This window comes from Pseudonaja textilis, chromosome Z (genome assembly GCF_049901715.1).
Source record: "Pseudonaja textilis isolate UNSWEBS1 chromosome Z, rPseTex1.2, whole genome shotgun sequence".
In the NCBI taxonomy this organism is placed as follows: domain Eukaryota; kingdom Metazoa; phylum Chordata; class Lepidosauria; order Squamata; family Elapidae; genus Pseudonaja; species Pseudonaja textilis.
Genome location: NC_142008.1, coordinates 91487418 through 91510468, shown reverse-complemented (window position 1 = coordinate 91510468; position 23051 = coordinate 91487418). Strand labels below are relative to the sequence as shown.

General features: G+C 41.8%; 1 pseudogene across 1 annotated transcript; it reads left to right on the top strand.

Moving 5' to 3' along the window:
- Window positions 1–398: 398 nt before the first annotated feature.
- Window positions 399–21622, top strand: LOC113447386 (gasdermin-E-like; annotated as a pseudogene). The gene is made up of 9 exons (XR_015740247.1): window positions 399–1134; window positions 1602–1776; window positions 4099–4261; window positions 6472–6575; window positions 6684–6721; window positions 7516–7548; window positions 7778–7914; window positions 10452–10654; window positions 19828–21622. The product of XR_015740247.1 is annotated as a gasdermin-E-like (transcript).
- The last annotated feature ends 1429 nt before the right edge of the window (window positions 21623–23051 follow it).

Here is a 23051-nt window from a genome sequence, read left to right as displayed (position 1 = left end):
AGCATAAATATCCATAAATAGCGATAAGATGTGTATATTTAAAGTAAGGTAGGAGAATTGATCTTGTAGACTGTCAAAAAGAATATTTGTCTGGTTTTAACGTATTTTCTTTTTTCTTCCGTCTCTTTGTTTTTTTGTTTTTTGTTTTTCTCTCTTTTATACTTCTTCTTCTCCTTTTTCGGTCGCAAGACCGAGCGTTTTTTTTTTCCTCTCTTTTCTCTTCTTTCTTTCTTCTTTTTCTCTCTGTTTCTTATGTAATGTTGTTATGTTATTTTTTTAATTGTAAATTCAATAAAATTTATATGAAAAAAAAAAAAAATAAAGTTACAATGGCACTGAAAAAAGTGACTTATGACCATTTTTCACACTTACGACTGTTGCAGCATCCCCACAGTCATGAGAGGCCAGGCGAGGAGATGCATGCCTCGATGTGAATGATGTTGACTTGGCCATGCCCAGATAGTCACATGACCACCAAGCCATGCCCACCAACTAAGCCACACCCACAGAACTGGTTGTTAAAAAAATTGAATCCCATCCTGTCCTTCCTCCTTTAGAATTGACTTGTTCACAGCTATATTGGAGTTTTCCTGTGCATTCTTTTAATTGTGAAGCAATCATCTCCTGAACTCTACTAATATGGTTTGAAAACTTGTATGGGTGTGTGGGTGTATCAGAAGTTAGCTGGGTGACTTTGGGCTAACTCTTCTGATTCAGCCTTACAATGGGAAATAAATCTATCAATTTGTACTAGACGAGGGTGGTAGATTATGATCTACTCAATGAAAGTGACTTCATCCTGCTTTGCATTGATTCAAGTTGTTGTTGTTGTTGGTGATAATTTATTTTGTCCCTTCTTTCAGGTTGTTTGAGAGCTCCTTGCCAATACCATTTCTGCCCCATTTGTCCATTGGTGGGGGAAAATGTTTAAAAGACTGGCCAAGCAACTTACCCAAGAACTGGATTCGGATGGGAAACTGATTCCTGTGAGCAGCCTGGCACAAAATGATGGCTTTCAACTTCTCTCTTTGGTGACTAAAAAGCCATCTAGGTGGCCTTGGAACAGTAGGAAATATTCCCCAATCTCTTTCAAACTGACTGACATACTCCAAGAAGAAGCAATAACGGAAATAGGTATTTCTTGTTCAAGTTAATTCATAGAGATCATTCTGGATAAACTCTGCCTGGACAGTTTTCTGGGAGCCCTAGGGCCAAAGGAGAAACACAAAGGTCTCTCACACCCAAATTGTGCATCAGGCTCACAGATTTTGTATAGTCTGTGTAGATTCCTCTTTTGATGTGAAGACAAATCCTTTGCAGTAATTTCCCCGATTCAGATTTAATCCTACATGAAAATATTGTGCTAAAACATAAATCTGGATTTACAAATCACAGTGGCGAGATTCATGCAATTTGCATGAACTAAAATCAGTTGATATATATGAATTCAGTGAATTGGGGTTATTTCTTATTTGAAAGGAATCCGAGCATACAAAAAAGAGGAAAAATGTATTAGTTTTGCTCCAGTGGGTTTCACCATGTTAGAACAATTAGACTGCATTTTGAGCATCGTATTTTGTTTGCTTTCATTTTTTTTTTAGAGCTGAAACATTCTGAGCCACTTTTGTTTTCTGCTAATACATGCCACAAATCTGGAGGACAGCTGAACTTTAAGATGCGGTCTACAGAAGTAGATGTTGGTGGATTGGCCTTAGCTTGCTTGAATGCCTCTCCAGTACATCTCCAAAAAACCTATGTGGACTCGGGAGAGTTGTGGTGAATATGGCTTTGCTTATTATTACCCAAGGATGTGACAAGAATGGAATAATAGGAGCTAATTACTGACTAGGGAGCTTTCCTGAGAATTGTACATGAAAAAAATGTATCAAAAAAATTCATAATCCAACCACGAAGCACAAAGGGGCAACTGAATTTAGGTATTATTAAAAGCTGAAGAAAGGGATAAATAAATGGCTTTGACCCATCTGCTGCAATGCATTTGAAGACTGTATGGATTGCAGTGAAATGAGTGGTGCTCTGGCAGAACTCTCTTAAATCTCTTGAGACTCATTCAGGTGAAAGTACTGGTGTATAACATTCATGCTAACTTGTGAGAGAGCTTCATCATCTAGATTTTCATTTGAATAGCCTGTCTAAAAAGCACATCAAAGCCCCCATTGTATATAGAAGAAACTCAGTGAAGATCAGTCAAGGCTGTTTCCCACAGTATCTCTGTGGATGCAGTTGATGGGAAGATTCAGAAAAGAAAATGGGAAGTTTTGATAATTCTCTCAGATTTAAGGTTCTAGCTTCCAGGACTTAATAATGCAGCTTTTTGAAAATAGGGTGCAGGGGGTGGGGGCAGGGGTGGGATTCTACCAGTTCACACTTATCCTCTAGAACCGGTTGTTAACATTCTAAGCAGTTCAGAGAACCAGTTGTTAGAAAAAATTACTGGCCTAATCCTGTAAGGAAGGTAGGAAGGAAACATTCTGGTGTTGCTTACAGAAACTGCCTCTCTGTTAACCCTTATTACATTCTTGGCAGGACTAGACTTTCTGTCTTTGGAATGTCTCCGGAGTTTTTTTCCCCTCCTTTGCTGGTACTTTGCTTGTGTGGAGTGACCATTCAAAGTTACAATGGCACGTGACTTATGACCATTTTTCACACTTACGACTGTTGCAGCATCCCCACAGTCATGAGAGGCCAGGCAAGGAGATGTGTGCCTCGATGTGAGTGATATTGAGTTGGCCACACCCAGCCAATAACATGACCAAGCCATGCCCACCACCTAAGCCATGCCCACGAACCGATTGTTAAAAGTTGGAATCCCACCCCTGGCGGGGGGAAATGATTCTGTTATGTAGAGCAATAAGTCTTTAAAAGTCTTTCTACTTAGGGAAGGGAATGGCAGAGAAATTGTGCTTTGATCTTAATTTAGAGCCCTGCTGTGTCCCTTCTCTCTGCTTAAGGCAGAGGGTTCTCACCTCTCACCCTTCTGAGACACCTTCTTTCTGGAAGTTCAAGCATTTCTGTACTGATCTCAATCTGCTGAAAACTGTTTCTGCTGGCCAGTAATGCCATTCCTCTTAGATAAAGGAATTGGGAAATGGAAGGAATGGAGGACAGGGTTAAACATGGAGCTGGCCTTCAACTCCAGCTTGTTTCTTTTAGGGAATTATCTAAAATGGGGTGGTTCATTGTAGAAAGAACTGGGCAAAACCAGGCTTAATAGCAGTAACTGTCAGAGGGATCTCGGAGTCTTAGTGGACAACTAAATATGAGCCGGCAGTGTGCAGTGGCAGCCAAAATAGGCAATGCAGTCCTAAATTGCATTAACAGAGGGATACAATCAAGATCAAGTGAAATACTAATACCACTCTACAAAGCTTTAGTTAGACCATACCTAGAGTACTGCATCCAGTTTTGGTCACCAGACTATAAAAAAGATGTTGAGGCTCTAGAAAAAGTGCAGAGAAGAACAACCAGGATGATTAGGGGATTAGAGACTAAAACATATGAAGAATGGTTACAGGAACTGGGCTTGGCTAGTCTAGTGAAGAGAAGGACCAGGGGAGACATCATAGCAGTCTTCCAATATTTGAGGGGCTGCCACAGAGAGGAAGGGGTCAAGCTATTTTCTAAAGCACCTGTAGGCCAGGCAAGAAATAATGGATGGAAACTGAACAAGGAGAGATTTAACTTGGAAATAAGGAGAAACTTTCTGATAGTGAGAACAATCAACCTATGGAACACTTTGCCCTCGGAAGTTGTGGGAGTGCCATCACTTGAGACTTTCAAGAAGAGATTGGACTGCCATTTGTCAGAAATGGTGTAGGATGTCCTGCTTGGGCAGGGGGTTGAACTAGATGACCTACAAGGTCCCTTCCAATTCTGTTAATCTAATCTAATCTACTACACCCATTACTGCAAATAGTAAAATGCTTGAGGCCAGTTCTAGCCTAGGTGGAAGGATTTCTTCTGAAGCCTTGGGTTTTCCCCAGTATAGAACAGTTTTCAGGAATATCATGAGAAGTTCCAGAAATCTAACTTCATTGTAAGAACTGCAGCTGTAATCTTCTTGCATTTTGTTTGTAGGAAGAGAGATATCTCTCTCAGCGTTGTTCAGCAAATCTACCCTAAACTCCATTTGTACATTGTGACAGAGGTTTTGGAAATAACGGAGCCCTTTCTCATTGAAGAGTCTGTCCAGGCAGGTGGCAAGGGGAAAGTTTCTGCAGTGAACATACTTAAAATCCAGGTATGGTTATCATTTTTGGCTTCATCTCTTTGCTGTTTCTTGCTCTTTAAACAAATGGGTTAATGGCTAAAGGAGGAGGAGTTGATTGCCAACCAACAGGAGTGGGTTTGCTGATTAAGTATTTTATCTTTTTCATAGGAATAAGCACAAACTAAACCTCTCTGATCAAAACATGAGCTCAGCCTGTAGGGCCTCTATGACTGCCACCAAACTTAATTTTAAATATGAGATTAGGAGGAAAATGGATTATTTAAGAAGTAACAATTTAAAAGGTTGATCTTGAAAATCTAAGGAAGGTTAAGCCTAGATTAGTAGTTGGATAGGAGATCAGCAGGAATTTCCAGGACTGTAAAAAAAGTTTAAAAAAAATCAAGTGAAAGGCTTTAGCAAGCCACTTCCACATAGTGGCCAAAGCAAAGCAATATATAACTTATTCCTATATAGATGAATATTAAGCTTCATTTGAGCAAAACTTTTAGAATAGCATATGACTTGTTCTTTTTTTTAAACTTGGCTTTTCTGTTTTTAGGAGCATGGTCTTGACATGCTATTGAAAATCCAGAAATGGGTCCTGGTACTACGTGTGTGTGTGTGTGTGTGTGTATAATATATATATATATATATATATATATATATATATATATATATATATATATATATATATATGGATCTTTGGTTGTTGGGTTTTCTCCCGCGTAAGATTCAATGGAGACTCGAATCTTACGCGGGAGAAAACCCAACAACCAAAGATCCACATACAAATACCCACGAGAACCTCAGAAAACACACACACACACACACACACACACATATATATAATGCCCCACCTTATAGCATAGAGGGAAGCCCTTGATTGACAGCTTTTGGGAGTGTGTAATGGTATTGTGTCACTAAAGCACAATCAATAATGTGGCAGACTGAAATGTAAGGAGTAGGCAAAGGGAAAGCATAAAAATTCACAGCAGAAAGATTACTGTGCTTGTATAACAGTATATTGTAGCTTTATTTTTCATGTGTGTACACAGAGTAAACTTGCAGGAAAGAAGATTTTGGAAAAGTACATATCATAAGCAGGTGCACTGAATAAAGTAAATGGAATTTATTTCATTTATTGTATTTCAAAGTGAACATGATGAGGTCTGCTGGAAGAGGACTAGTGTTTACTCCTTACGTTTAGATCAGTGGTTCTCAGCCTGTGGGTTGTGACCCCTTTGGGGGTCAATCGACCCTTTCACAGGGGTTGCCTAAGACCATCGGAAAACACATATTTTCAATGGTCTTAGGAACCGAGACACCGCTCCTCCATCCGTCTCCAGGCGGGTCCACCCACATGCAGATATGCCCACATACGAGTACCTGGCATCATGACAACCCCATCACATACGCCTTGTACAAATACAGGTGTATGTGACAGGGTTGGCATCATAATGTACTTATGCAGACCAGTCATACATGTGTAAAGAGCAGCTATTGTGTAGAAAGCGGCTGCTGTGTTGAAAGCAGCAGTATTGGAGGTAAAATGACACTTCATGAATTATAATTATTGGGTAAATGTAAAATCATGTACTGTAAAATCATCAACTACTGCAAAAAAAAATCTGTACCATGGGAACTTAATCTGGATACTGATCGGTCTTTTTATATTCAGCTGTGGTTGATGTGAATACCTTGTGATAGTAACAGATATGTAAAAAACCAACACAGAATGGTAAATCATAGGAAACTTTAATGAACTGTATTGACCGAACTATGCCATGTATAATCTCTTGTATTATTAAAGCTATTATATATTATTTACATTACGATTCATAACAGTAGCAAAATTACAGTTATGAAGTAGCAACGAAAATAATTTTATGGTTGGGGGTCACCACAACATGAGGAACTGTATTAAAGGGTTGCAGCATTAGGAAGGTTGAGAACCGCTGGTTTAGATGAAAGGGGTTTGTGACTAGCCATAGCTGAAAAACTAGGTCTGTGGGCTGCATTCCCATGATCTTTGGCAGAACCCTTTTGTCTCAATTTGGTGAACTTAGTGCTATGAGTTTCCAATTAGACAACTTATGACTGATCACTAGAGTGGGGAATCATCACTGCCTGTTTTCTGTGAGATGATGATAATGCCAGTGGATTGCTAGCTTGCTTCCTTCACAATCTGTGACTTGGTCTAGGATGAGACAATTCTTAACCTCCTGTGCTCAACTCTCCAGGGCCTGCACAAGACAATGAAAAATAAGTCCATGCTAATTCCTTTTGGTACAGTGATGGCATATGGAGTTGAGAAACTCCAAATCTATGAAGAAGACTCTGGTGAGTGAAAAATCTTGGGCTGATTTGTTTGCCAATTCTAAGAGTCAGGCATCTTTCTATTCTTTCTAATTTCTTTGCATTTTTGTTTTCCGGTAGTTTATCTCAACCAGAGGTTTCAAACAATGTTGGATCCCTCACTCACTTATGACAGTATGTTTAATATCTATGCTTTCAAAAAAAATGTGTATATGAAAATTAGAAAAAGCATAGTTGTTTGTAGAACAACTTAAGCAAATAAATAAATAAACAAGATAGACAAGCAAATAAATATCAATAAACAAACAAGATAGACAAGATAGAAGCATGGCACTACAGCTTCATAATTGCTCAGCAGTGCCCAGTTAAAGAGAGACAATGTATTTTAAGAATAAGAAAACTATGGCCTTCTACATAGGTATCTGCAGCTAGCCTAATTAATGAAATTGTGAAGTAATGTCAAAAGGCTTGTGTCATCACAAGTATATAAGAAATGAACTTTATATTGAACATTATATTTTATTTTTCTCTCTTTCATCTTGAGACATTAATGTCCCTCCAAATGTTGCTAAACTATAATTCCTAGCACTTCCAATTATGGACCATGCTATAAGGAATTTCTGGGAGTTGTAGTTTACCAGCATATGGAAAATCACAGGTTCACTATCTAATTTATGTCTCTTTGTATAGGATAACTACAGGTATTTTATATGTATCTGTTGAATTTCCAAATGGTATGCAATACTATATCAATGAACCTTCTCCATACATGGGTTGAAGCTTGGAGATTTTTAATCTTTTGGATCTGAGTCAAATAACATAATAAAATAACATAATAAAAAAAATAACATTGAGTAAATTATGTCTCCCAATGTTTCTCTTCCTTCACCTCTTCCAAAGAAAGAATACTTCTGTTTCTTCTTCTGCTTAATTTCAATCTAATATATATTTTCCTCTTTTCATTTTAGCGTTCCAGAGTGAACTGGGATCTTCACTCACAGGCAAGTTATGACTGAGTTTTGGTTCACTCTTGGGTTTGGTCTCCCCAATAGTACAGATCTCTTCCATAAGATCAGTAATGATTCTCCATCAGATGTGCCAATTAGGTAGTACACAGACATCCAACAATATGGATCACAGCAGTTGTACAAAATGTTCTGTTTTTAAAAAAACTAAAAATTCAATTGAAACGATGCTGCTCATAATCTTAACCAAACCAATAATCTTTAGATGTCCAGCAAGTGCAAGATGCAGTTAAGGAAGCATAGGAGCCACTGTTGCACCAGACCCAGCCTTTGAAGAAGAATCTTTTGGAATCCTTGGAGATTTTTGTGCAGAACAGAAATGTTTCCACTGTATGATCCATGGTAAGTTCCTTTTTTTGGTTTGACGGCTTAGAACTTTTCACTTGTGCTGTATCATCCTGTGCAAATATGGATTTATTTATTAAACTTGTACCTTGCCTTTATCATTATTATAAATAACTCAATCAGGTGAATATTTTGTAATAATCCCTCCTCCTCCTCCTTTTCCTACAACAACTACTCTCATCCTTTTGTTTCTCCATCCCTACTCCTTATGTAAGTCATCCCTTCCACCTCTTTCCTAACATTGAAACAGATTGCTACAACCACATGTCTTTCAGATGTGTTGTGAGTAGAGATGTCACAATTCTCAGGTAGTCTGCAAAATCTAATTCCTGCACATTTGGAAGACTGTTTAGGTCATTTCACCATGAGCATCTTCCATTCATCCAGCCATTGGGTTAAAATAACAATAATGAGAAGGAACTTTACATCAGTTACAGATGGCTGGATGATACTCTGAAAATACTTAACATATTTTGGGGAAGTTACCCAAGGAGGGCAATATCCCAAGAGCTGTACACACAGCAGAATGAGGTGGTCATATTTGAAACAAGTATGTGGTCTGTACCATTTTTGGACATGGGTAGGAGATACAATTTCATCCTTCTGTTGATATAAATCAGCCTCCCTCTAAGGTCAGAAAGACATCTCCACAAATAGACATTTTTTCATGAATTTCTATTGCTAGTTGTAGTTGCTGATGTCAAGTATCCTAAATGCAAGCCAGAAAGTAGACTTTCCCCCAGATTGTAGATTATGCTCCCCCAGTCTGGCTCTTCCAAAATATCCTAAAAACTCCTTTTTAAGCGAATTGATGGCAACTGAAGAATAATGTTTATTTATATTATTCTGTTTTGAAAAAGTTATATAAGTTATATAAGTTAAGTTATATATATATAACTTAAGAAAACATTATATATATATATATATATATATATATATATATATATATATATATATATATATATATATATATATATATATATATATATTTTTCTGAGGTTCTCGGGTATTTATATGTGGATCTTTGGTTGTTCGGGTTTCTCCGCGTAGATTGAGTATCTAGGCAACGTTTTGATGAAGTCTCATTCATCATCTTCAGGCTTCTGTCTCGCTCTGTGCTTCTCAGAGTAATGGAGATTGCAGCTGCTTCCTCCTTTTAACTGCCAGTGGCAGTTAAAGGAGGAAGCAGCTGCAACTCCATTACCTGAGAAGCACAGAGCCGAGACAGAAGCCTGAAGATGATGAATGAGACTTCATCGAAACGCTGCCTAGATACTTCAATCTTACGCGAGAAAACCCAACAACCAAAGATCCATATATATATATATATATATATATATATATTCTTAAGTTTTATGAGGTACTTACATGTATGGCATTCAGCTTTGTTCGGGTATTTTCCACATCATTATAGCTGTGCTTTTAAGTTGTAGCAATGTTTGACAGAATCTCATCTGTCATCATCAGGCTTCTGTATTGTATTCATCTGATTCACAGACGAACACAGTACAGAAGCCTGATGATGGCAGATGAGATTCTGCCGAAACGTTGCTACAACTTTAAAAGCACAGCTATAATGATGTGGGAAAATACCCAAACAAAACTGAATGCCATACATGTAAGTACCCGCGAAAACTTAAGAAAACAAATCTATCTATCTATCTATCTATCTATCTATCTATCTATCTATCTATCTATCTATCTATCTATCTATCTTACACACAGTTGATTGATTAGGATGTTATTAAGATGAGATACATAAATAAATAAATCCATCAATATGATTATGAATTGGAAAATCAGGTACATAAATAAATCCTGCATATCACTACTAATTGTGAAACAGGGAGAAAGGATGTAGATAAAAACTCTCTCTGCTAAATTTATTATTTTCTTTTTTTTTAATTTGTGGGACCATTTTTACACAGGGAAGGACAGGATCCCTCATCATGCCGTTTGAAGTGGCATAGTCCATTCCATTATTTCAGGTTTTCTCAAGGTTTTCTTTTTTTTTACTGATTCTGTAGATTATTGTGTGTGGAATCCTGTCCAGTTTAATTTCTTTGAATGTTTAGTCTAAGACCAGTACTATCCCTTTGCTCCAACTTCCTGTTTAGCTGCATATCTTTTTCCTGTTTACTCCAAGATTACTTCTACCCAAATGTATTTTCTTAGCTCCTAAGAAAATATGTTTTAAGAACCCCTTGAATGCTACATAGCAGGAAATAATTATCCCCAACATTTGTGAATGTACTCATTTCTTTATTAGATTTATATCCTTTTTTTCTCTTGGAGCTCAAGGTGACATACAATGTATGCTTCCCTCCCTCTAATTCTTTTCCTACAACATCCTTATGAGCAGGCCTGAACTAAGACATAGTCACTGGTCCCAAATTAACTATCAAAAATTCATGGCTGAGGTCAGGTCTGAATCACTACATCACCTGGGCATAACCTTACTGTGTTTTTATATAGCAACTCTCTATTTCACCTCTAACTAAATGACTGACTGCTTTACATTTTTTTTCCGCCAGCTGGAGCTTTCCATGGCATATGACAATGCTGATCGCTCCATTTTGGAGTCATTGAATGAAGAATTCCAAGTTCCAGTGGAAATGCTGCTATCTTACTTAGGGATTTTCCAAGACGCTAAAAGAGGAGAAACCAAGATCTCTGGGGACCAGTGCACTTTCTTTGCTCTCCTATAGATGGTACAAGAAACTATCATTTGGATGTTGTAGTTACATAGTGCTCTTTGTTTTCTCAAGCTTGGATGGTATGTGTGCTGGTTAAACAGTATATAGTTAATTGGGAATTGGGAGCTGCCCCCTTAAGGGAATGCCTCATGGGAAATGTAGTTAATGCCTCATGGGAAATGTAGTTCATATCATGTGGACACTTCTGTAATCCTGATGGGTCACTGAATTGACCTCTAGTTGGGTTGGGGGAAGTCTTTGTGCTCTTCCTTGCCTGGACCCAGCAGCATTCTGGATCCCTTGCTGTATCATTATGGGATGGAGATAATCATATTTTCACACTATGAAGACAACTATGCAAAGATTGGACATTAGATGAATCTCAACATAACTGTGAGTTATACCTTGAGGATGCCTTGTGATCCAATAAAGAAACTTTGTATGGAAGCCTTTTTAGTGTTTAACTCCTTATCTCAAATTTTTGAGAAGATAAATCTTGCTTGGGGCAAGACAGTATGCCTGTGCCTGGGTCAGAATTTAGCAGTTCATTTCCCACTTTACACAATGAGCAGAATTTTTTGTGGAAAGAGATTGTGACTAAAGTGAAAAAAAAGTTGAGAACAACCCTGGGGAAAGTAGTAGGAGTCAGGCCAAAAAAGAAATATGGGTACTGTGGACCCAAACAAGGCAAACAATCTAGTTGCCAAAATTCTAAAACAATGGTTTCTATAAAGAAATAAATCATGGTTTGATGAGGCATTTGAATGTTGTTGCTGTATTACTTCTGTAGCCCTTCAGGCACAATTTATAGTAATTTGTTTTAATGTAATATATATAAGAACTTGAATCTATAAATTGTAATTCAGTAGAATGTGCATCTTTCAAATGAGAAGTCTGAAGCTGGAAGAAAGGGATTTTTAATGATTAAATTAAATATGGAAGAAACAGCCATACTTTCTTCTCCCCCCAAACTGCCTCTGCCAGCCTGAATTTCAACAAAATCCTTTCAGCCTGGTTCAAAGAGTTGTGCTGTTTCTTTGCCACATAACCACTGCCATTAGCTAAATATATTTATAAAATGGGCAACAATTTTTAACACGATCTGGACACTTATACAGATAAGCACAGTTCTATTTGTATTGGCTCTCAAGACAATACTATGGATGGATGGATGGAGGCAGGCAGGCAGGCAGGCAGGCAGGTAAATGGTACTGCCAGCGACTTTGGAATCGCTCTAGGTTGACTCCATATTGAAGCCTCCTAATTGCCAAGGCACAGTTGTACCACTGATTTTTGTGGTTCACAGTACATACTGCTCTATGATTATTTTAATAAATACAGTACCAAGTTTTCAAACTATGCACTTATGTGAATGCCCACTGAAAAATAAGACTTTTCACTCATCCGAAAGTCTGACTTACTATTTTTGTTAATAAACAAGAGGAACGGAGCACATTCATAAATTACTTGCCCACAAATGCTTTCCCTCATCCCAAGTCTAAAGTGAAGAAAGAGGAATGCTACAATATTTTGCAACAGAAACTACAATCAGTAACAAAGAAGTAATAAAAGAGGCCTTGGGGAAAAATTATATTCTGGAGACAACAAATAACTGTAAGGGGAGTGGAGAAAATGTATCAGGAAAAAGAAAAATGAACTTAGATAAGTTTCACATATGATAACATCATGGTATGAATGATATCTGTCTCTGTTTTTGCATTAATAGATTTAGACTATGAGATGATGCCCCTCTTACATAAAGTTTTGGAAAAGAAACAGTGGTCAAACCAATGGAGATGGTGAGCTCTTATTATCTTAATTTTTTGCTGTACTCTTTTTCGAACTTGCTGTGATATATAATGCTTTTTCAGACCCCTACCAAACATGCATCCCTAAAAGAAGCAGGCAGCCAAAACTGATGTTCTTCCTCAGAACTCCATTGAGGTTTTACATAGGGATGCCTTTAGGCAGAGATGTGCCAATCCCTTGGAAGATATTGATTCTCAGTTAAAAGAGAAATGCTCTGTTTGTGAACTAGGCATCCTAGAGGCCTTGTGGTCACTAGAAGCCCTTCTGCCGTATGCTGGAATCCCCTTTCAGAACATTGTTTTTATTGATTGTGTTTCTAAAGGACCGTAGCTCCTGCTGAGAGAGCAATGAGTCAAAAGTGTGGCTGGAAATTGTCAGTTCTGATGAAGAAGCAAAAAATGGTGGGCAAAAGAAGCTGGCTTACCCAGGCTCCAGTTTGTCGCATGGAATTCCAAGTAGCAGATCCTGATCCAGTCATAGGTTATTATTTGCCCTTAGCTCAAGCTCAAAGGAAGCATGAAATGTAGGTCACTCATTCCCTCACCCATTCATTCATTCATTCATTCATTCATTCACTCGCTCATTCACTGAATTTAGAAACTGATCATTTCCCTCACAGAAGAACCCTGCAGGTATAGAGACAAAATATAAAGACATAAAACTGTGCATAAATATTATATTAGGAGAAAAGGTAAAAATTCAAAGTTAAAAAGGCAGGAGGAGGCCTTCAATATATTGACTAGTTTCATGGCTGTTAGGTTTGAGCAATGAGAGGCTGAACCAGAGCATGAGTGCAACAATACTTTATTATAGCAATAAAGGGCTGACCGTGCTTGCCACGCCTGGAACTGGCTCGCAGCAATCAGCAACTGGTTGGACCCCGCAGCCTGCTTTTATAGCTGGCTGCTGGGGAGAACCAACCAATGAGGAAAGGGGAAAGAACGCCCACTCAAAGTGAGTGGACCTGAGTGAGAACTCCTAGAGTTCTCAGGACATAACACCCCTTCCCCCCAGCTGTGAACATGCATAGTCTTTGAGGTAGGCAAGAGGTTTATGATGGCGCCCGGAATGGCATAGTTCTGGAACCTCGTCTGTCCGTCCGGGGTCTGCCTGGGCAGGCAGAGTCGGCAAAGTGTCACCAGTGTGCCCCTCGGTTTGGGTCTGCCCTGGGCTCGTCGGGTTGCTCACTGGGGATGTGCTCTCGCAGGCTGGATCGGGCTGGTCAACCGTCTGGGCGCCGCTGTCCGTGTTCGGGCTTTCGGAACCGGCTGTAGGTGTGAACTGATCGCCGGGCTTGATGTGGATGTGAGGCTGAGGATGAAGCCTCCCCTCGTCTAGTGCCTCTGGGTCCCTGCTGGCGATGGTGCTGAGGCGTCTGCGCAGTTGGTCTATGTGCCTTCTCCAGACGCGGCCATCCTCCAGTCTGACCCGATACGACCGCGGCCCAGTGATGGCTACGATCTCGCCCGGGATCCACAGGGGTCTCCAGCGAAGTTCCTCGCGAAAACTGGCTCCTGTAAGATAAAATGTCTAACCCCGATGAGGAAGCGAGGGAGAGTCAGGGCAGTATTGTGGGTGTAGTCTGTCCAATACAGTCCTCAGGCGCCTGCCCATCAGGAGCTCAGCTGGGGACTTATTGGTGACTGAACAAGGAGTTGAGTGCTGGCTCATCAGGAACCGCGAGAGTTTGTGGTGCCAGTCATCCTTGTTGAACCTTGCCAGGGCTTCTTTAGTGGTCCTGACGGCCCTTTCAGCCAGTCCGTTACCGGCAGGGTGAAATGGGGAAAATGTGGCGGATACCCAGGTTGGCAGTGAAACGGCTGAACTCAGTCGATGCGAACTGTGGGCCATTATCGGAGACGATGGAGTCGGGTAGCCCGTGTGTAACGAACAGGCGTGTTAACACGTTGGTGATTGCTAGTGTGGTGGTCGTGGATAGCTGTGCTACGTCAATCCATTTGGAATAGGCGTCCACGACCACCAGGAACATCTTCCCATGCAGAGGGCCCGCTAGGTCGATGTGAATTCTGGACCAAGGAGCTCTGGCGTTTTCCCATCTAGTAGGGGTGGCAATGGGGGAGCAGGACGGGATTCCTGGCAAATGTTGCAGGAACTTACCCAATTGACAATGTCCTCGTCTAGACCCGGCCACCACACGTAGCTGCGTGCTAACGCTTTCATTCTCACGATGCCAGGATGTCCCTCGTGCAATGCTTCCAGAACTCGGAGTGCGCAGTGAGGCCGGGATAACCACTCGAGTGCCCCATAGTAGACAGCCCTGCAGACTTGACAATTCCTGCATGCGAGTCTTAAAAGGTGTGAATTTGTTATCAACATTGCCACCCGGCCACCCCCTCCTCACCCAGTCGAGCACCTGGGCGAGTGTTCGGTCTGTCTTGGTTTTAGCAGCAATGTCCAGGGCAGTGATGGGTAGGTCCAACTGGGTGATCTCGAAAATAGCGTGGACAGGAGCAGGGTCTTCAGCCGGGCAGGCAAGGGGCAGCGACTGAGGGCGTCAGCGTGGGACAGTGTTTTACCCGGGCGGTGTATAAGTCTGTAGGAGTAGGCTGCTAGGAAGAGAGTCCACCTTGTCATCCTAGGGGAGAGGACTTGAGGGGTCTGCTTGTCCCGGCTAGGAGGCCCAGGAGGGGTTTGTGGTCCGTGACCAGCTCAAAAAATGGCCAAAAAGGAATTCGTGAAATTTTTCACGGCTGCAACAACTGCTAGAGCTTCCTTATCAATCTGGCTGTAATTGCGCTCCGTAGCAGAGAGCGTCCTTGAGAAAAAGGCGATGGGAGCCTCGGCGCCATTGGGAAGCCTGTGACTTAGTACCGCCCCAATTCCAAAAGGGGAGGCGTCTGCTGCCAGTACTAAAGGGAGGTTAGGGTCGAATTGAATAAGCACCGCCTCTGACGTGAGTAGTGATTTGACGGCGTTAAAGGCATGGTCTTCCTTGTGCCCCCAGTGCCATGGTGACTTTTTATCCAGTAATCTGTGTAGGGGTTCAGCTACTGATGCTTTATGGGGCAAGAAGGAGGCGTAAAAGTTCAATAGCCCCAAGAACGCCTGTAGTTCAGTTTTGGAGGTTGGAGTGGGTGCCTCGTGGATTGCCTTAACCTTGGACTCCAGGGGGTGAATGCCAGAGGCGTCAATTTTATAACCCAGAAAGTCCACCTGTCTAGTGGCAATGGCACATTTTTCTTTTTCAACTTGAGGCCATGCTGTCTGAACCTCTCTAACATAGCTCGAACTCTTTGGAAGAGTTGGGGTCTGTCCCTGGCCGAGACTAAGATGTCGTCGAAGTAGGGTACTACACCAGGGAGGCCCTGCAAAATCCGCTCCATGAGGGATTGAAAAATACCGGGGCAACACTTACGCCAAATTGGAGACGCTTGCATCGGAAGGCACCCTGTGAGTGACAATTGTCTGGAGTTCCGCTGTTTGGTTATCTACAGGGAACTGCTGATATGCTTGAGACATGTCCAATTTAGCAAAAATGCTGCCTGGTTCGAATGTGTGTAATAAGTGCTGGATGACGGGCACAGGATAAGCGCTAACTTGTAGAAATTTATTGATTGTCGTCTTGTAGTCCGAGCAAATTCTCAGGCTACCGTCTTTTTGAGGGTGTGACAATGGGCGTCTCCCACTTGGCGAAATCTGTTGGCTCAATGACCCCTTGTTTTAATAGTTTACCCAATTCTGCATCTAGTTTTGGCCGAATAGCAAATGGGACCCTACGCGGTTTTAGCCTGATTGGGACTGCTTGGGGGGTCAACTGAGAATAAGATGGGGTACCGTTATAACACCCAGCTCTTCGCTGAATACATCTGAGTAATCAGCGAATAAGGAGTCAGTGTCTGAGGTTGAGACAGCATGGACTCCTGTTAGCCCTAGGCCGAGATGGGGAAACCAATCGAGCCCCAATAAGGTGGGTAGATTGCCGTTAACTACCACTAGAGGTAGGTGACCTTTAAAAGCTCTAAAACTGACCAGAAACTTGCCTCTGCCGATTACAGGAATGGTCTTCCCCTGGTAGTCCTTCAGGCCAAACTGGCATCTCTGGAGCCGGCTAGTGGATAGGCTTGGTTGGAGCCTCTTAAGGGTGTTCCACGATATAATTGAGAGCGCTGACCCTGTGTCAGCCTCCATGCGGCACGGTTTACCTTCTAGGAAAACGGAGAGAGAAATTTTACTAACAGTGTGGCAAGTGTGCTTGGCAAGGTGATGCGTGCGACAGTTCAATACTTGCCTCTGTGGTCCCGAGTGCGAGGAGGGTGCCTTTGTGCTGCGCTTTGGGGGCTTGGCAGACTCTCGCGATGTGTCCCCTTTTATGGCAGTTATTGCAGGTGGCTCCTTTAAACTTGCAGGTGGCCCTCTGATGAGATCCCCACAGGCTAGGCACAGGGTGATGTGCTTGGGTGGACCGATGTTTTCTTGTTTGGCTCCTACCTGCGGCCGTCTGTCGTTGGAAAGGCGGTGGACTTCGCTTTCATCACTGATGGGTTCCTCTGCTACCACCTCCTCGGAGTGGACTGGAAGTGATGTCAGCTTGGCACTTGGGCCCTGGATTTCGGTGGCTGAGTTTGTTGCCAGCTCGGCTGCCAAGGCTTCCTCGACTGCTTGTGCGAGGTTGAGGTCTTTTTGCGAGAAGTCGCCTTTGCAGGTGGAGGTCCTTGACCCCGCAGACTAATTGATCGAGGAGCATGTCCTCCAGGTAGGTTCCAAACCCACAATGCAGTGCTGCTGTTCTGAGAGCGGCCATATATTGATTGATGGTCTCCTTGCTCGATTGCTTCCTCATACGGAAGGTGAATCTCCTGGCAATCTGTGAGGGCCTGGGGGAATAGTGGTTAGTGAGAATTTCAAGTAACTCCAGACCACGGAACGTTTTTCAACTCACGAGGAGCCACGAGCACTGCGGCAGTATCGTGAAGCGGTGGCTCCGCAGTAGATTAGGAAATACGATTTCTTCCGATGCTCCCCGCATCCGCCAGGCCAACTGCATCGATATAATGATTGAAGCGGTTCTTATCGATTCCCACTTCTCCTCGTCTGGTTTAAACGCCGGGAAGACTGGATTGGAACTCATGGTGCTGGGACCGGTTGAACAACCTGAGGAAAAAATCTCTCTGGGGCAGCAGGCAATGTTTTAGTGCCCGTGGTGGGCAAGTGATTTCAGCTCAGGAGAGCTGTTTTAAATCCTCTCTTTCTCTCTGGGTTAACCACGTTAGGCTGTTAGCCGTTGATGGCGTTGGATTCGCGCCTGAGTGGGTGTCAGTGACTGGCTACAGCGCTGTGCTGTACCTTTTAGGTTTGAAATTCAAATGACAACCGTTTGAATTTCGCGCCTGATACTGAGCGGCTGCGGCTCGCAGCGCTTCACTTTCCTGTAGCTGGGCTAACAAGCGGCTACAGACGCTTCTAACTTTCGATTCTGACCGCTCTCTCTGGCTGCGGATCAGCGTTCGCTTCTTTTTGTTTGCTCTTTTTGTTGGCTGACCGCTCTCTCTGGCTGCGGATCAGCGTTTCCCTATCGCCGGCCGATCGCTCTCTCTGGGCTGCGGATCGGCGGCTAGTGACTCAGCGGTTGCATGGTGCTTCTGGTAGCCATCCCATCCTCGTCGCCAGTGTTAGGTTTGAGCAATGAGAGGCTGAACCAGAGCATGAGTGCAACAATACTTTATTATAGCAATAAAGGGCTGACCGTGCTTGCCACGCCTGGAACTGGCTCGCAGCAATCAGCAACTGGTTGGACCCCGCAGCCTGCTTTTATAGCTGGCTGCTGGGGAGAACCAACCAATGAGGAAAGGGGAAAGAACGCCCACTCAAAGTGAGTGGACCTGAGTGAGAACTCCTAGAGTTCTCAGGACATAACAATGGCTGTAGTCACCTCTGTGAGCTTGGAGGGAGACATCAGCCAAATTCCCAAATGTTTCTGAGGCCAGGAGGGTGGGAGCCTGCCTCACGTCTGAAGGAAGGATGTTCCACAGGGCAGGAGCAATGGCAAGAAAGTTTTCTCTCTGGAACCTGCAAATCAGAATGCTTTAACTGTTGAGGTTCGCAACAAACTTTGCCTGCCTGACCCAGTGGGTAGGGTGGACTGATCTAATGGGGCAAAGTTAGTTCTTGGCCCTATGCCATGTAGGGCTGCAATGGTTATAACTAACACTTTAAATTGGGTCACTCAAAATTGCCCATGTGGCCACAGTATATACAGGGGTGGAATTCAAAAATCCCAGCAACCAGTTTGCTGCCTGGTTGCTGAGTGGGCCTTGCCATGGTGGGTGTGGCCTACTGGAACTTCTGGGAGGCAGTTTTTCACCTTCCCAAGGATCCGGAGGCTTCCCCCAGACCTCTGGGAGGGCGAAAACAGTTACACAGGCTCTGGAGGCCCACCGGAAGCCAGAAACAGGCCCATTTCCAGACTTCTGGTATTTCCGGGAAGGCTGTTTTTCACCTTCCCAAGGGTCCAGAGGAAGGGGCCTCTGGGAGGGTGAAAATGGCCTCCCCCAGGTTCTGGAGGCTCTCCGGAAGCCAGGAACAGGTCCATTTCTGGACTTCCAGAAGGGCCATTTTTCCTCCTCCCAGAGCTTCTGTGCAGACCCTGCATTTACCTGCCTCGAAAATGGGCTGCATGGAGACTCCTGGGAGGGGAAGCCGGGGTGGGTGAGACCAGCCGGTCAGTTGAAATACCGGTTTGGTGAACCAGATGAAAACTTACCATCTGGTTCTCCTGAACCAGTCCAAACTGGTAGAATCCCACTCCTGAATATATACCAGTTCAAGCTTCTGGATACTTTTCAAGGATTGCCCCATATAGTTTGCATTGCAATAGTCCAAATGGGAGATGACATGGGTGTGAGTGACTGACAGGAGTACCTCCTTGTCCAGGAAAGGGAATAATTGGTGCACAGCATGATGTTGAGCAAAAGCTCTCCTAGGTATGACTGCCAGCTATTCTTTGGGTAGGAGTTGTAAGTCAAGAATCCTCCAGTTATATACTGGGTTTGTCTGGGATAGTGCAATCTCATCCAATAATTATAATACGCCTCCTTTGTTTTTAAATTATGTTTTAAAAGATCATTATGTTGTCAGTTGCAATCCAAAATATTTCTTTGGAAAAGTCAGTTGTACAAGAGATCCAAACAGGATTTCAGGATTTCTCATCAGTCTCAGCGTTTCTGAGTTGGAATTCTGGACTATAATCATGACTGCAATGGGTGATAATGAGCTGCCCAATCCAAAATTTAAAACTAGGAGCAGATCTCACTACTACTGCTGCAGTTTCTATTGACTCTGTGTCTGACTAGCCAGCTGTCTGTAAATTGTTTTTTTTTATTATCTCTGTCTCCCACCCCCTATTTTCCTTTTCTCTCTCAATTCTTCTCCTGCTTCACTTCAAAAGGTGGAAGTTACTTCAGAAAGGATTCTTTCTGGTGAAGAAGGTGGCAGTTTCACTCCCCATTCCCTGATGGAGGAGGAAGTTGATCTCAACCTTGATATGCTGCAAATCTGCGGGATGGGTTTAGAAGTTGGGGAAAATTCCATCACTTGCCAGAGGGATAATGATGCCTGCTCAGAACTGGCTGCTCTTTACTCCAGCTTGTATGCCCTGCAGATTCTAAGTGGATGAAGGAGGAACTAAAACAGATTCTAAAAAGGCAATGTTTTTGTGACTGCAAAAGGTCAACTAGACTTTGAACTCAAACTAATATTTCAAAAAAGTTCTTACGGTTCAAAACATCTCTTCAGTTTTAGATAAGCTGATGTTTCCCCTTTCCTTATAGGAAAATAATGAGAAGTAAGAAATTGTGGATATTAGCTTATGGAGTTTTCCACCTGATTGCCTACAATTCTCAGTCCTATGCTATACTATGCTGAATCTATGTGAGTTGTAACCTCATGGCCAAGAGGCTTGACCAGGTTCAAAGTTAGATTCTAAATTAATTGTATTTTTGTTATTGCAAAAGTCTTGGGGAAAAACTGAGGAACAACTATCTGTATTTCTGTATTTCCTTTTTGTAAGTGCATAGAAACATTGATATTTATTCATATGTTGATTGAACTATAATTTATACTTGAAAGTTGTTATTTTTACTTTAACAAGGAATTTTGAACTATGGAATACAAAGTTTGGCTTCTCATTGCAATGTAATATATGTATATGCTCAATGATATTTTTCCAAATGGGAAGATTAATTTGTCCTTGTCTCAGATGAATGAGGCTTCAATATGTCCCCTCTGCTTTCTTCTTTGAATCATGAAATTTATAAATAACCATAATTCATGATCGTTATCAAGGCATCCCATTCCCTACTTCAATGTGACAGTGGGGTTAGGAGGACCTTTGCATAATTTCACAACTGTGCAGTACTTGTGCCAGTTCCTAGATTAAGGAGTCCTACTAATGGCCACACATGCTCTAGTCATTTCCCAGTTACACTAGTGCAATGCACTCTATATAGGGATACCATTGAAAAGAACCTGCAAACTTTGGGCTGGTGTAAAATACAACAGTGTGAGCACTTATGTGTGTTTCTGGTGGTACATATGTTATACCTTTGCTTTGCAACTGCATTGGTTACCAGTTTGTTTTCAGATCCACTTCAAGGTGCTGGAGTTGGCCTTTAAAGCCCTTCATGATATGGGACAGGGTTCTTTAAGGGACTGCCTCTTCCTGATTTTATCTGCCCATTCTATCAAGATCCAAGGGTATATTACAGGTTCCATTGTCTAGGGACCTGCATTTGGTGGTGGTGGTGGCAGGGCTTGGGTGAGAACTTCATTTTGTTTATTTGTTTATATTTATTTATTTATTTATTTATTTATTTGTCAATCGCTTATAAGATAATAGATATAAGGATAAACAGTTGTAAATACAAGAAATGAATACATATAAGAGAAATAAAAGAAACAATAGGACAGGGACGGTAGGCACATTGGTGCACTTATGCACGCTTCTTTCTACTATGGAGTCTTCTCTACACTGAGGTAATATTTACCTTGTTCTATGGAGTTCTGGAGGTCCCTCAAGACCTGGTTATGCCAGCAGGCCAGGATACCAGCCGTAGATGGACCAGTGAGGTGGCTCTGTTATTTTTAACGTCCCTTCATCTATTATTCTTTGTTTTGGTTTGGCTTTTATATTTTAATGTATTTATTACCTGTTGTAGCAATATTGTATGCTGCCAGAAGTGCTGTCCTGTGAAAAGGATAGCTATTTAAATTGATTAAACAAATGTTTCAAACTATTGTATTTGATTAATCATTTCACTAAAATTATGTAATTAGGCATTTCATTTATTTTATGTGATACAAGCTTGTGATATTCACTGAGTAGATTTTCAATCATAGCAGGATGTGGTGGTGATGAGAAGAGTAAGTAAAATTATTCACTTTACAATTGGTTGAGGGGATGGCTGTAAAACAGAGATTTTTGTTTCTCTGAGGCTAAAGCCAAATGAAGGTGATTCAGCTGAAAAGTGTTTTCCATCAGAAAATGCAAAAAAATGGTGAAAACTTTTCCATGGAAGAGGAATCCTATTAGGCTCAATTTGTCCACTTTGGGAATGACCTTTCCCATCTTCCAGGCGTTTCTATTCCTCTCTTTCTCTTTCTCTCTCTCACCCTCCCTCCCTCCCTCTCTCTCTCTCCTTTGTCTTAGAAGAAAGCAGAAACTAACCAGGAAATCTCTCTCTTTCAGTCAAAGAAATTAATGATCTCATGGGGAGTATTATGACTGTCAAATGCCAGAGACAAAGTTTAGGCAGGAAGAAAAATATTGATGGCTGCTCTAATGAGCAGAAGAAAATGTGATTCCTGTTAACTGCTTGGGCCTGATCACTCAACCAGGAGGACTCTGCTGACTTATTGCAACATGGACTTGGTGCAGCTTGACTTTCACGTAACCTGAAAGGATATTTCTTTGGAAGGTGAGCTGCTGTCCTTGTATGTATGCAGTGACTTTACCTGTCTCATTCTTGAGGTGTAATACAAATGCTGTAAAGACAGTTGTTCTTCAAGTAGACTTACTTTGCTTCCATCTCAAAGAAGATGGGAAGCACATCAATGGAGTCTTCTGTGGGTGTGAGGATGTGTAGATGGCCCTCAACTCTATGTGATCGCTGCAAACTTTAATACAAGATAGTTAACATTACTGATACAAAGTGTTTTCCCAGAGTAACCACTAGCTAATATATGGACAAAGGCTTCTGAATTATCATTTTGGGGAATAGAACATTATTATTATTCCTTGATCATAATTAAGGCATCCAGATTATGAGCTGCTATAATCTGCATATTGCCTGGATGTTAGCAAAGAGATACAGACACTTCCAATTCTTTGCTTCTATCTGACAGTCAATCAGGCTTTCTTCAGATGATAAATTCTAATTCAATTGATCCAAGTTAATTTTCCAAAAATATGGTAAAACATCTGTCCTGAATATTGCTAGAGGCAATATTTTTGCCTGAAGATAAAATAACCCCCGCACACAAAAATATGACATCACACTTGGTCTTCAAATTGACTATTCAGGTATGTTCTGCCTTTCCCACCAGTACTGGACCTCAACTTTTCCTTTCAGAACGGTTTTCCTCTGTACTTCCCATACTATTTACATACTATTT